This window comes from Mytilus californianus, unplaced genomic scaffold (assembly GCF_021869535.1).
Source record: "Mytilus californianus isolate M0D057914Y unplaced genomic scaffold, xbMytCali1.0.p SCAF_8, whole genome shotgun sequence".
In the NCBI taxonomy this organism is placed as follows: Eukaryota; Metazoa; Mollusca; class Bivalvia; order Mytilida; family Mytilidae; genus Mytilus; species Mytilus californianus.
The window spans coordinates 2084195-2097480 of NW_026262734.1; the positions used below are offsets into that span (position 1 = coordinate 2084195).

Here is a 13286-nt window from a genome sequence, read left to right on the forward strand (position 1 = left end):
TTTATTCTTGGTGTATCAAAGCTGTCTACGAATATAGCTGTTCTTTCAGAACTTGGGAGATATCCACTGTATATTTATTTATTTAAACAAATGTTCGTGTATTGGTATAGACTTGAACATTCCACATCAGACCTTCTCAGTAGTGTAGGGCTTATAATGAATATAAGAGAAACAATAGTCAACCGTCTAAAAAGTAATGAGAGTACCAGCAGTCATTTCGTTCAACGAAATGACTGCTGGTACTCTCATTACTTTTTAGCTTACCGCCCCATGTGAGCTTATGCCATCACTTGGCGTCCGTCGTCGTCCGTCGTCTGTCGTCGTCTATCGTCGTAAACTATTTCAAAAATCTTCTCCTCTGAAACTACTGGGCCAAATACCTTCAAACTTTAACTAAATGTTCCTTAGGGTATCTAGTTTATAAATTGTATCCGAAATTTTGATCCATCGACAAACATGGCCGCCATGGCTAAAAATAGAACATAGGGGTCAAATGCAGTTTTTGGCTTATATCTAAAAACTAAAGCTTTTAGAGCAAATCTGACAAGGGGTAAAATTGTTCAATTGGTCAAGATCTATCAGCTCTGAAATTTTCAGACGAATCGAACAACCCATTGTTGAGTTGCTGCCACCGAATTGGTAGTTTTAACAAAATTTTGCAGTTTTTTGTTATTATTTTGAATATTATTATAGATATATATAAACTGTAAGCAGCAATAATATTCAGCAAAGTAAGATCTACAAAAAAGTTAAATGACCATAATTTTCAATTGACCCCTTAAGGAGTTATTGCCCTTTAAAGACAATTTTACACAATTTGTTCATCAAGTTTGCTAACATTTAAAAATCTTCTCCTCTGAAACTACTGGGCCAATTACCTTCAAACTTTAACTAAATGTTTCTTATGGTATCTTGTTTATAAATTGTATCCGAAGTTTGTATCCATCGACAAACATGGCTGCCATGGCTAAAAATAGAACATAAGGGTCAAATGCAGTTTTTGGCTTATATCTCAAAAACTAAATCTTTTAGAGCAAATGTGACAGGAGTAAAATTGTTTAATTGGTCAAGATCTATCGGCCCTGAAATTATCAGACGAATCGAACAACCCATAGTTGGGTTGCTGCCACCGAATTGGTAGTTTTAACAAAATTTTGCAGTTTTTTGTTATTATTTTGAATATTATTATAGATATATATAAACTGTAAGCAGCAATAATGTTCAGCAAAGTAAGATCTACAAAAAAGTTGATATGACCAAAATTGTGAATTGACCCCTTAAGGAGTTATTGCCCTTTAAAGACAATTTTACACAATTTGTTCATCAAGTTTGCTAACATTTAAAAATCTTCTCCTCTGAAATACAGGTGAGCGATTCAGGCTCTTGAGAGCCTCTTGTTAATGGTGAGAAATTGAATATTGGTTTATCTGCTTGTAAAGATTTTAATCTACAATATTGTCACAAGGTTTCCCAAAGTGTCCATTCTAAATGTCCAAGCTTTATCAATTTGTATGATGACCGATACAGTCTGAGATATAGATTTCAATATTTCCATGGGTGACTATTTATCAAAATCTTTGAAGTGAGGAGAGAATCTCATTAGAAATATACATTATCTGTCATTGTGTATTTGTGACTGGTAATCATATAAATGTTACATGTTGATAAAGTTTTTTGTTTTTTGTTTGTTCAGTTGAATAAAGCTAAGAGTTATTCCTCTTTATACAACTGGCTCTCTCTTCCTACTAATGGTAGTGTATTTCGTGTGTTTTTTTTTTTATTAAAGTAACTTAAAATCATAACTTATCAATAAGAATGTTTAACACATTGTGTATGTGCCTATCCCAAGTCAGGAGTCTGTAATTCAGTGGTTGTCGTTTGTTGCTGTATATCATATTTGTTTTTCGTTCATTATTTTGTACATAAATCATGCCGTTAGTTTTTTTGTTTTATTTGTTTTACATTTGTCATTTCGGGGCCTTTTATTGCTGACTATGCGGTATGGGCTTTGCTCATTGTTGAAGGCCGTACGGTGACCTATAGTTGTTAATTTCTATGTCAAATTTATATTTTTTATTCTTATCGTTGTCTTCGTAATCGTACACAAGCAAAATTTGCTCACGTGAATTTCACATAAATCTCACATGAAATTCGTCAGAACATTTTCAAGTGAGATTTACCTCAAACAAGCTTATACATGAAAATCACGTGAACATTTTCATGTGAATTTCACGTGAATTGAGATTCACTTCAATCTCCCGAAAAATTTTCACGTGAATTTCACGTTAACTTTACAAAAATTGGTAATTTCATGATTTCGATAAACTTTAAAATTTAGATGTTATTTGAATTACTTCACGTATTTATTTAAGCTCGTTTGGGGTGAAATTCACGTGAGATTCACTTGAATAAAAAAATTTTGTGAGAGAAATTTTCGTATGTTCTAATAGAAATGACCTCTTTGGGCCATAACATTTGAAATAAAAGATATTTGTATTTCTATACGTCATTTGTATTGATGCTGCAATATTTTAACATGCAAAGTTATTAATTGTGTTTATGATGATTTGAATGTGCTTTTTATTTATTATTATTAATTAATTACAAATATTAAAATTTAAATTTTGCCATGATATTTTATTGATTAAAAATACAAGAGAAAATGAAGAACATTTCGTAATATCTAGTTTAAGGGTCTTAATACATACTAGTGCTTGTGCTGTTGATTTTCTAGTAGATATCGACGTTACGCAAACAACAATCAATCAATCTAGCAGATATGAATAAAAGGAAATGTAGGGCATATGTAATAGCAGCCAAGTGACACAATATAAACAAAAAAATCTGTAAAGGAATCATATATATTGCAATAGAAAAAAATTATTTCATATTACACAGCTAAATAATTTTTGTAGCTTTATATTCTATTTTCAGTACAAAAAAAAACTAAAAAGAAAAAACTAATATGAAATTATTTTTTTCTATTGTGCGTATGTTGAAGGTATGTCTTACAAAAAACAGAATTTACAAAGAAACATACGGGGCATATACATTAAGACTATAAGTCTTTGAAGATCTCGAAGTCAACGTAACGCGAAACCTACAAAGAAAATAAAACGTCTATGTGGTCTTGTTGTAGCGGGCTCGGCTGAAATGCGGAAGATCGTGGGATCGATGGTTTTTCTTGCTTCTCCATAATACCATTATTTATTTGAATGCAATTCTATATTAGTAAAAAGTATCAAAAATCAGCACATTCCAGAATACTATGTTAAATATCCCAGTACAGCAAAAATGAAAGGACTACTACCATTGGTTAATTTTTATGTACTTAAGAATGTATCTTTATTCGTTTCAAAGTAGGGAAAATATAATAAAGTAAAGTAATTATTAATATATTTCATTTCTAAGTTGTTCTATTTATTTCTATGATTTTATGTGATTGTATTTTGTATGTATTTACCTCTTGTTTCGCATGTCAATGTGACGGAGTGTCTTTAAATAAAGCATATTGTATTGTATCTAGTAGGGCAATATATGCTCATACGTCCTGTCACCAGAGTTCAACCCTAGTTTTTGGTGGAGTTCGTGCTGCTCAGTCTTTAGTTTTCTCTGTAGTTTTTTGTGAATTTATTTTTCTTTTAGCGTATTTCGACTTTGTCAGTTTCTGTGGACTTTTCCTTTTAGTTTTGAATGTCCCTATGGTTTTATCAGCTCCCTCTTTTTTTATTCCTCTTACACATAAGCTATTTAGTAGTAAGAGCAAAAAAAAGTTCGATTCGGTATCAGAATAATGGATGACGTGTCAATTAGCATTGGTCACTGAAGTCATTGTCATGCACATTGGCCACTGAAGTCATTGTCATGCACATTGGTCACTGAAGTCATTGTCATGTACATTGGCCACTGAAGTCATTGTCATGCACATTGGTCACTGAAGTCATTGTCATGCACATTGGTCACTGAAGTCATTGTCATGCACATTGGCCACTGAAGTCATTGTCATGCACATTGGCCACTAAAGTCATTGTCATGCACATTAAATACCATTAAATGAAGGTTTGAAAAAAATAGACCAGGTACGTGTAGTTATTTTTGTAGGGTCCCTTTGCTTATTGTTCATTGTGCATTGGCCACTGAAGTCATTGTCATGCACATTGGCCACTGAAGTCATTGTCATGCACATTGGCCACTGAAGTCATTGTCATGCACATTGGTCACTGAAGTCATTGTCATGTACATTGGTCACTGAAGTCATTGTCATGCACATTGGTCACTGAAGTCATTGTCATGCACATTGGCCACTGAAGTCATTGTCATGCACATTGGCCACTAAAGTCATTGTCATGCACATTAAATACCATTAAATGAAGGTTTGAAAAAAATAGACCAGGTACGTGTAGTTATTTTTGTAGGGTCCCTTTGCTTATTGTTCATTGTGCATTGGCCACTGAAGTCATTGTCATGCACATTGGCCACTGAAGTCATTGTCATGCACATTGGCCACTGAAGTCATTGTCATGCACATTGGCCACTGAAGTCATTGTCATGCACATTGGTCACTGAAGTCATTGTCATGTACATTGGCCACTGAAGTCATTGTCATGCACATTGGCCACTGAAGTCATTGTCATGCACATTGGCCACTAAAGTCATTGTCATGCACATTAAATACCATTAAATGAAGGTTTGAAAAAAATAGACCAGGTACGTGTAGTTATTTTTGTAGGGTCCCTTTGCTTATTGTTCATTGTGCATTGGCCACTGAAGTCATTGTCATGCACATTGGCCACTGAAGTCATTGTCATGCACATTGGCCACTGAAGTCATTGTCATGCACATTGGCTATTGAAGTCATTGTCATGCACATTGGCCACTGAAGTCATTGTCATGCACATTAAATACCATTAAATGAAGGTTTGAAAAAAATAGACCTGGTACGTGTAGTTATTTTTGTAGTGTCCCTTTGCTTATAGTTCATTGTGTATTCAACTGTCAAGAGCTTTGGCTGTTCTTAAATTTTATTCCTGTCGTGCTTGAGGTCAAGCCCCTTTTAATTTATCGTTATCTAGAAAATTGCATTGTATGATCAATTATGTTATTTATCAAACATTCGTCGGTTTATACAGCGTAAATTGATCAGGACAATGAATCAATGATTATATTCTTTTTTTTACATCTATAAATATCAACAAAAGGGCAAATAGAAACAAAGAAGCCACATTTTTGTAATAATGAACATCGATGGAAAAGACAACAAATCATACTAGTTCAGAAAACCAGATATTGCACCCCCCCTTTTTTCCCTCAAAAAAAAAAAAAAAAAAAAAAAAAAAAAAAAAAATAACAACCATGAAGTATAAGTGTAAGAAATGCAATAAAATAAAGAACAACAACTTAAGAAATCATAAATGATACCACAAATAAAATTTGTAAATTTGCATTACACAAAAATTTGTAAGCACAAATACTCCCAATTAGTTGACAATTCTAAACGCCATGCGTTCGAGTATAAAACAAGTGTAAGTATGGGTTAGGTGTGAGCCAAGGCTCCGCGTTGAAAGCCATACTTTGACTTATAATTGTTTACTTTTTATACATTGTGACTTTGATGGAGAGTTGTCTCATTGGCATTCATACCACATCTTCTTATTTATAGTAAGTAAGGTTTGTTAGTGTTTACAGTGTTTTATGTAAATTATACTCATTAATTTGATTCGAAAAAAAAACTCATTTCGGAGTTGCAGTTAAACTATTCATATGTAAGAATTTTACCTATTTGATTTAATCTAAATATCAATATGATTCATAAAACCGCAGTGTTTTAAACATCTAATTTCTATAAAAATGCATTCGATTTAGTCTTTGTGTAGTTCGCTCAATTACATCCCCAAAATGTATGGAAATCAAATTTTCTGCACTTCTTTCAGTTATTCATTTCGTACCTTGACCATTTCATACCCCTGCTATTTCGTACCCAAATGTGTCATTTCGTACCCAACATTTACCATTTCGTACCCACGATAAAATCCATTTCGTACCCTATGGGCCAAATGCATCTACCATTTCGTACCTCATGGACTACATACATGTTTATTATTTCGTATCATATATTTGTAAAGTTTATCTGCTGCACCTGGATGAGCAGCACCGTCCGGCCGATAGAGTCCTAGTCTGTCTTCATGAGACCAACCCGCACAAACAACGATGTCGAAGGGTGGCATAACAGACTCAACAAAGACAGTAAATCTGGTAGTGGTAATAAGGGACTCTACACTTTGTCATCCTTACTTCACGACGAGGCAAGCCTCCTTCCCAATAGTATCCAACTGGTATCCGAGGGTAAACTGAAGAAGATGCAAAGAAAGCAGGCCCGTACCACACAGAAATCAACGTTCGAACACTGGCAGAAGTATGTTGATGGTGAGATTTCTTTAAGCCGCCGTCTACGTCTCTGTGGACGCCTTGTGTTTGTTCCGGATTCCCACTAGTGACATTATGATTAGATTGATACTTTTCCGAGTTATGTGTACAGTGCCTAGACTTTCCTGGTCAGATAAATAATAATTAATAGACATTCAAATGTTAAAAATCAACAAAAAGACATATGTGGATAAACCTTCAATTTGTTCAAGTAAAAATGTAGTATTTAGGATTTTCTTCCAGATTATACCTTCTGGTCTATATAAAAGGAAATGTAGTTGAGATTTAGATGGAAGTTAAACTTTCATTTAGTTTTCATGAGTTCTTATGCTTTTGATCTATACTTTAAATATCATCATTATGAAGTTATTAATAGATAAATGTGTTGAACAGTATTAAACTTGACAATGTTATAACTTTTGATTTTGTAGATGTCATCATGAAGACCTATGGAATCACGGAACAACAAGTGTCTGACCAAACAACAACCTTTCTAAAATGGGCTCCAAAAAGACAGGGTGGGAGAAGAAAGAAGTTGAAGTTTTCACTATTAATAAATAAATTTATTTTAATTTTATCGTATTGAATATTTCTCTATAATCAGTGGTTGGACATTAGAATACATTGAGTAGGAACAGCAAAATTTGTTTTATATTTTGATCACTTAGATATTTAGAATAGACATTGGGCAAAAACTATGTGTATTAAGGGTTGTGTGTTTTCAAAAATTAGGATAGATCAACATTTTTCTATGATAATTTGTTTTTTTATATGCATATCGTTAAATGTTAAAAAAATCTTGGGGGTTAAATTATGGTTCGTAGGAAAACCCTAAACACACATATTTGTTATTCAGTTGATTGGTTGTTGACATCATCATGGTCAAGCCATGCTCTTATCACAAGAATGTGGTCTCTCAGTTTTATTGTTGAAAATTCTATGAGTAATTGACAGTCAATGGTATATATTCAAAATTTTTATTGTTGCCTATTGTTAACAAGACAGTCATCAACCAAAAAAGATTATTCATATATCTTTGGGTCACCATACAGTCTTCAACAATGAGCAAAAGATCACATCATGTCAAATATGACCAAGCAATGATATTGTTTAAAGTTCATCAATTTTTTTCTGAGATTAATTTTTATATTTTGGTCTGATGGAGCAGTTATTGGATAAAGTTTCCTGCGGCAGAATGTTGCTATGACATTTAGCATGTAGAGGGCCTTGAGAAGACACTAGCTTGAATATTGCTACAGTTTAAAATTATGGAATGCAACACACAGAAAATACAGGATGAATGAAACTTAAGTTTTAGGTGGAAACACAGTTGAACACAACCACTAACCAATTTTGATTCCATGTTGAATATGGTATTCACCCTGAAATCAATCTGAATTCAAGGTGAGTTATTGGTTTAAACAATGTTGAAGCAACCGTTATTCAATATTGATTCAAAGTTGAATATCAACGTTGATTCAACGTAGGATTTCAACGTTGATACAAATTTGCAAAATCTAATAGTAATTCAACATTGATTCCACATAGAAAATAAACATTGATTCAATGTTAAATCAACGTTGTGTGCCTGCTGGGTTGCCTCCCCTTATGTGGCAAAGTTGGAAAAAATAGAATTAAACAAAAGTATTCTGTTTTTTTGTGAAATACAACCATAAATATTATAAAATATGTCATTTTCTATATTGATATGAAAATTCTTACACATGAATTACCTACTACTCTCAAAATTTGCACCTTTTATTAAAGATCTAGACCGATTGTTTTCTGGTATTTCAAAATCCAAGATGGAGGAAGACACCCTATCTACCTTAAATGTAAAATATTTTGAAAAGATGTTTTAACAACGAATATAGGTACCTGATATTGATATTTCGGTGCATTTAAAAAATGATCTTGTATAACAGCGAAAGGCTTTTAGATAATATAATTGCCATGTTGGCTCTAGTTATATAGAATGTGTTAAACAATATAAATATTTAGTTTCTCGTTATGGAAGATACTGAGAAATATAAAAAGAAGAGAAAGTTACTAAGAAAGGAGTGAAAGCCTGTTTTAGGATATGCAGAGATATGAAAAGTGCAAACTTGTCTGTTAAAACATTACATTTTTTCATATATTTGATCACTGTATTAAACACATCGTTTTGCATGGATGTAAAAATTGAGTGTTATTAACATAACACATAAAAGAAAAACAAAACTTTCTCTTTTTGAGATATTTAAAGAATGGACCTTTTGATAACTTAATATTAAGTTTGGTAAATTTATTCTAGGTGTATCAAAGCTGTCTACAAATATAGCTGTTCTTTCAGAACTTGGGAGATATCCACTGTATATTTATTTATTAAAACAAATGTTCGTGTATTGGTATAGACTTGAACATTCCACATCAGACCTTCTCAGTAGTGTAGGGCTTATAATGAATATAAATGAAACAATAGTCAACGCAATGACTGCTGGTACTCTCATTACTTTTTTAGCTCACCGGGGCCCGAAGGGCCCCATGTGAGCTTATGCCATCACTTGGCGTCCGTCGTCTGTCGTCATAAACTATTTAAAAAATCTTCTCCTCTGAAACTACTTGGCCAAATACCTTCAAACTTTAACTAAATGTTCCTTAGGGTATCTAGTTTATAAATTGTATCCGAAGTTTTGATCCATCGACAAACATGGCCGCCATGGCTAAACATAGAACATAGGGGTCAAATGCAGTTTTTGGCTTATATCTCAAAAACTAAAGCTTTTAGAGCAAATCTGACATGGGGTAAAATTGTTCAACTGGTCAAGATCTATCAGCTCTGAAATTTTCAGACGAATCGAACAACCCATTGTTGAGTTGCTGCCACCGAATTGGTAGTTTTAACAAAATTTTGCAGTTTTTTGTTATTATTTTGAATATTATTATAGATATATATAAACTGTAAGCAGCAATAATATTCAGCAAAGTAAGATCTACAAAAAAGTTTATATGACCATAATTGTCAATTGACCCCTTAATGAATTATTGCCCTTTAAAGACAATTTTACACAATTTGTTCATCAAGTTTGCTAACATTTAAAAATCTTCTCCTCTGAAACTACTGGGCCAATTACCTTCAAACTTTAACTAAATGTTCCTTAGGGTATCTTGTTTATAAATTGTATCCGAAGTTTGTATCCATCGACAAACATGGCTGCCATGGCTAAAAATAGAACATAAGGGTCAAATGCAGTTTTTGGCTTATATCTCAAAAACTAAATCTTTTAGAGCAAATGTGACAGGAGTAAAATTGTTTAATTGGTCAAGATCTATCGGCCCTGAAATTTTTAGACGAATCGAACAACCCATAATGATTGTTGGGTTGCTGCCACCGAATTGGTAGTTTTAACAAAATTTTGCAGTTTTTTGTTATTATTTTGAATATTATTATAGATATATATAAACTGTAAGCAGCAATAATGTTCAGCAAAGTAAGATCTTCAAAAAAAGTTAATATGACCATAATTGTTAATTGACCCCTTAAGGAGTTATTGCCCTTTAAAGACAATTTTACACAATTTGTTCATCAAGTTTGCTAACATTTAAAAATCTTCTCCTCTGAAATGCAGGTGAGCGATTCAGGCTCTTGAGAGCCTCTTGTTAATGGTGAGAAACTGAATATTGGTTTATCTGCTTGTAAAGATTTTAATCCAAATAAATTCAAGGTGTATTTGAAAAGATGTCTACAAAAGATTTTTTTTTTGAAACATGGAAACATATCAGAGATACATTTTCGGGTAACAGCGGAAAACTAAACATATACTTTGAATTTAAATATTCTTTTAATTATGAAAATTACTAATCTATAAAAACATAGACATGATAGAATTCTTACAAAATTTAGAATAGATAACCATAGTTAAGAATCGGAACTGGGAGACATGAACGAAAGACTAATAAATCTGGAAAGCAGAAAATACTCCCAAGAGGTGAAATACTCTGCTAAGATTGCACACCAAGTAAGGTAGAGGATGAAATCCATTTTATGTTCACATGTCCTCTTTATTCTGTAGCAAGAATGATATTCTTCTACAATATTGTCACAAGGTTTTCCAATGTGTCCATTCTAAATGTCCAAGCTTTATCAATTTGTATGATGACCGATACAGATATAGATTTCAATATTTCCATGGGTGACTATTTATCAAAATCTTTGAAGTGAGGAGAGAATCTCATCAGAAATATAAATTATCTGTCATTGTGTATTTGTGACTGGTAATCATATAAATGTTACATGTTGATAAAGTTTTTTGTTTTTTGTTTGTTCAGTTGAATAAAACTAAGAGTTATTCCTCTTTATACAACTGGCTCTCTCTTCCTACTAATGGTAGTGTATTTCGTGTGGTTTTTTTTTTATTAGAGTAACTTAAAATCATAACTTATCAATAAGAATGTTTAACACATTGTGTATGTGCCTATCCCAAGTCAGGAGTCTGTAATTCAGTGGTTGTCATTTGTTGCTGTATATCATATTTGTTTTTCGTTCATTATTTTGTACATAAATCAGGCCGTTAGTTTTTTCGTTTTATTTGTTTTACATTTGTCATTTCGGGGTCTTTTATTGCTGACTATGCGGTATGGGCTTTGCTCATTGTTGAAGGCTGTACGGTGACCTATAGTTGTTAATTTCTATGATACACAAGCACAATTTGCTCACGTGAATCTCACATGAATCTCACATGAAATTCATCTGAAAATTTTCAAGTGAGATTCACCTCAAACAAGCTTATAGTTACATGAATTTCACGTTAACTTTACAAAATAAAAAATTGGTAATTTCATGATTTCGATTAACTTTGAAAATTTCGATTTTATTTGAATTACTTCACGTATAAGCTCCTTTGGGTTGAAATTCACGTGAGATTCACTTGAATGTAAATCTGGTGTGAGAGAAATTTCCCTGTGTACTAATTGAAATGCCCTCTTTGGAATAAAAGATATTTGTATTTCTATACGTCATTTGTATTGATGCTGCAATATTTTAACATGGAAAGTTAGTAATTGTGTTTATGATGATTTGAATGTGCTTTTTCTTTATTATTATTAATGTATTACAAATATTAAAATTAAATTTGCCATGATATTTTATTGATTGAAAATACATGTACAAGGGAAAATGAAGAATGTTTTCGTTATATCTAGTTTAAGGGTCTAAATACATGCTAGCGCTTGCGCTGTTGATTTTCTAGGAGTTATTGCCCTTTAAAGACAATTTTACACAATTTGTTCATCAAGTTTGCTAACATTTAAAAATCTTCTCCTCTGAAACTACTGGGCCAATTACCTTCAAACTTTAACTAAATGTTCCTTAGGGTATCTTGTTTATAAATTGTATCCGAAGTTTGTATCCATCGACAAACATGGCTGCCATGGCTAAAAATAGAACATAAGGGTCAAATGCAGTTTTTGGCTTATATCTCAAAAATTAAATCTTTTAGAGCAAATGTGACGGGGTAAAATTGTTTAATTGGTCAAGATCTATCGGCCCTGAAATTATCAGACGAATCGAACAACCCATTGTTGGGTTGCTGCCACCGAATTGGTAATTTTAACAAAATTTTCCAGTTTTTGTTATTATTTTGAATATTATTATAGATATATATATAAACTGTAAGCAGCAATAATGTTCAGCAAAGTAAGATCTACAAAAAAGTTAATATGATCAAAATTGTCAATTGACCCCTTAAGGAGTTATTGCCCTTTAAAGTCAATTTTACACAATTTGTTCATCAAGTTTGCTTACATTTAAAAATCTTCTCCTCTGAAATGCAGGTGAGCGATTCAGGCTCTTGAGAGCCTCTTGTTAATGGTGAGAAACTGAATATTGGTTTATCTGCTTGTAAAGATTTTAATCTGCTTGTAAAGATTTTAATCCAAATAAATTCAAGGTGTATTTGAAAAGATGTCTACAAAAGATTTTTTTTTGAAACATGGAAACATGTCAGAGATACATTTTCGGGTAACAGCGGAAAACTAAACATATACTTTGAATTTAAATATTCTTTTAATTATGAAAATTACTAATCTATAAAAACATAGACATGATAGAGTTCTTACAAAATTTAGAATAGATAACCATAGTTAAGAATCGGAACTGGGAGACATGAACGAAAGACTAATAAATCTGGAAAGCAGAAAATACTCCCAAGAGGTGAAAGACTCTGCTAAGATTGCACACCAAGTAAGGTAAAGGATGAAATCCATTTTATGTTCACATGTCCTCTTTATTCTGTAGCAAGAATGATATTCTTCTACAATATTGTCACAAGGTTTTCCAATGTGTCCATTCTAAATGTCCAAGCTTTATCAATTTGTATGATGACCGATACATATATAGATTTCAATATTTCCATTGGTGACTATTTATCAAAATCTTTGAAGTGAGGAGAGAATCTCATTAGAAATATAAATTATCTGTCATTGTGTATTTGTGACTGGTAATCATATAAATGTTACATGTTGATAAAGTTTTTTGTTTTTTGTTTGTTCAGTTGAATAAAGCTAAGAGTTATTCCTCTTTATACAACTGGCTCTCTCTTCCTACTAATGGTTGTGTATTCCGTGTGGGTTTTTTTTTTTTATTAAAGTAACTTAAATCATAACTTATCAATAAGAATGTTTAACACATTGTGTATGTGCCTATCCCAAGTCAGGAGCCTGTAATTCAGTGGTTGTCATTTGTTGCTGTATATCATATTTGTGTTTCGTTCATTATTTTGTACATAAGTCATGCCGTTAGTTTTTTGTTTTATTTGTTTTACACTTGTCATTTCGGGGCCTTTTATAGCTGACATTGCGGTATGGGCTTTGCTCATTGTTGAAGG

The 13286-nt window shown here is 32.3% G+C and overlaps 2 long non-coding RNA genes across 2 annotated transcripts; one reads left to right on the forward strand and one right to left on the reverse strand.

Annotated features, from left to right (window-relative positions):
• Positions 1 to 276: 276 nt before the first annotated feature.
• On the reverse strand, positions 277 to 11171 carry LOC127711045 (uncharacterized). Its single transcript, XR_007986450.1, has 2 exons — positions 11076 to 11171; positions 277 to 2037 (listed from the first exon to the last, which is right to left on the reverse strand). It is a non-coding gene; the product is annotated as an uncharacterized LOC127711045 (long non-coding RNA).
• LOC127711044 (uncharacterized) lies at positions 981 to 11545 on the forward strand. Its single transcript, XR_007986449.1, has 2 exons — positions 981 to 1048; positions 9708 to 11545. It is a non-coding gene; the product is annotated as an uncharacterized LOC127711044 (long non-coding RNA).
• Positions 11546 to 13286: the final 1741 nt, after the last annotated feature.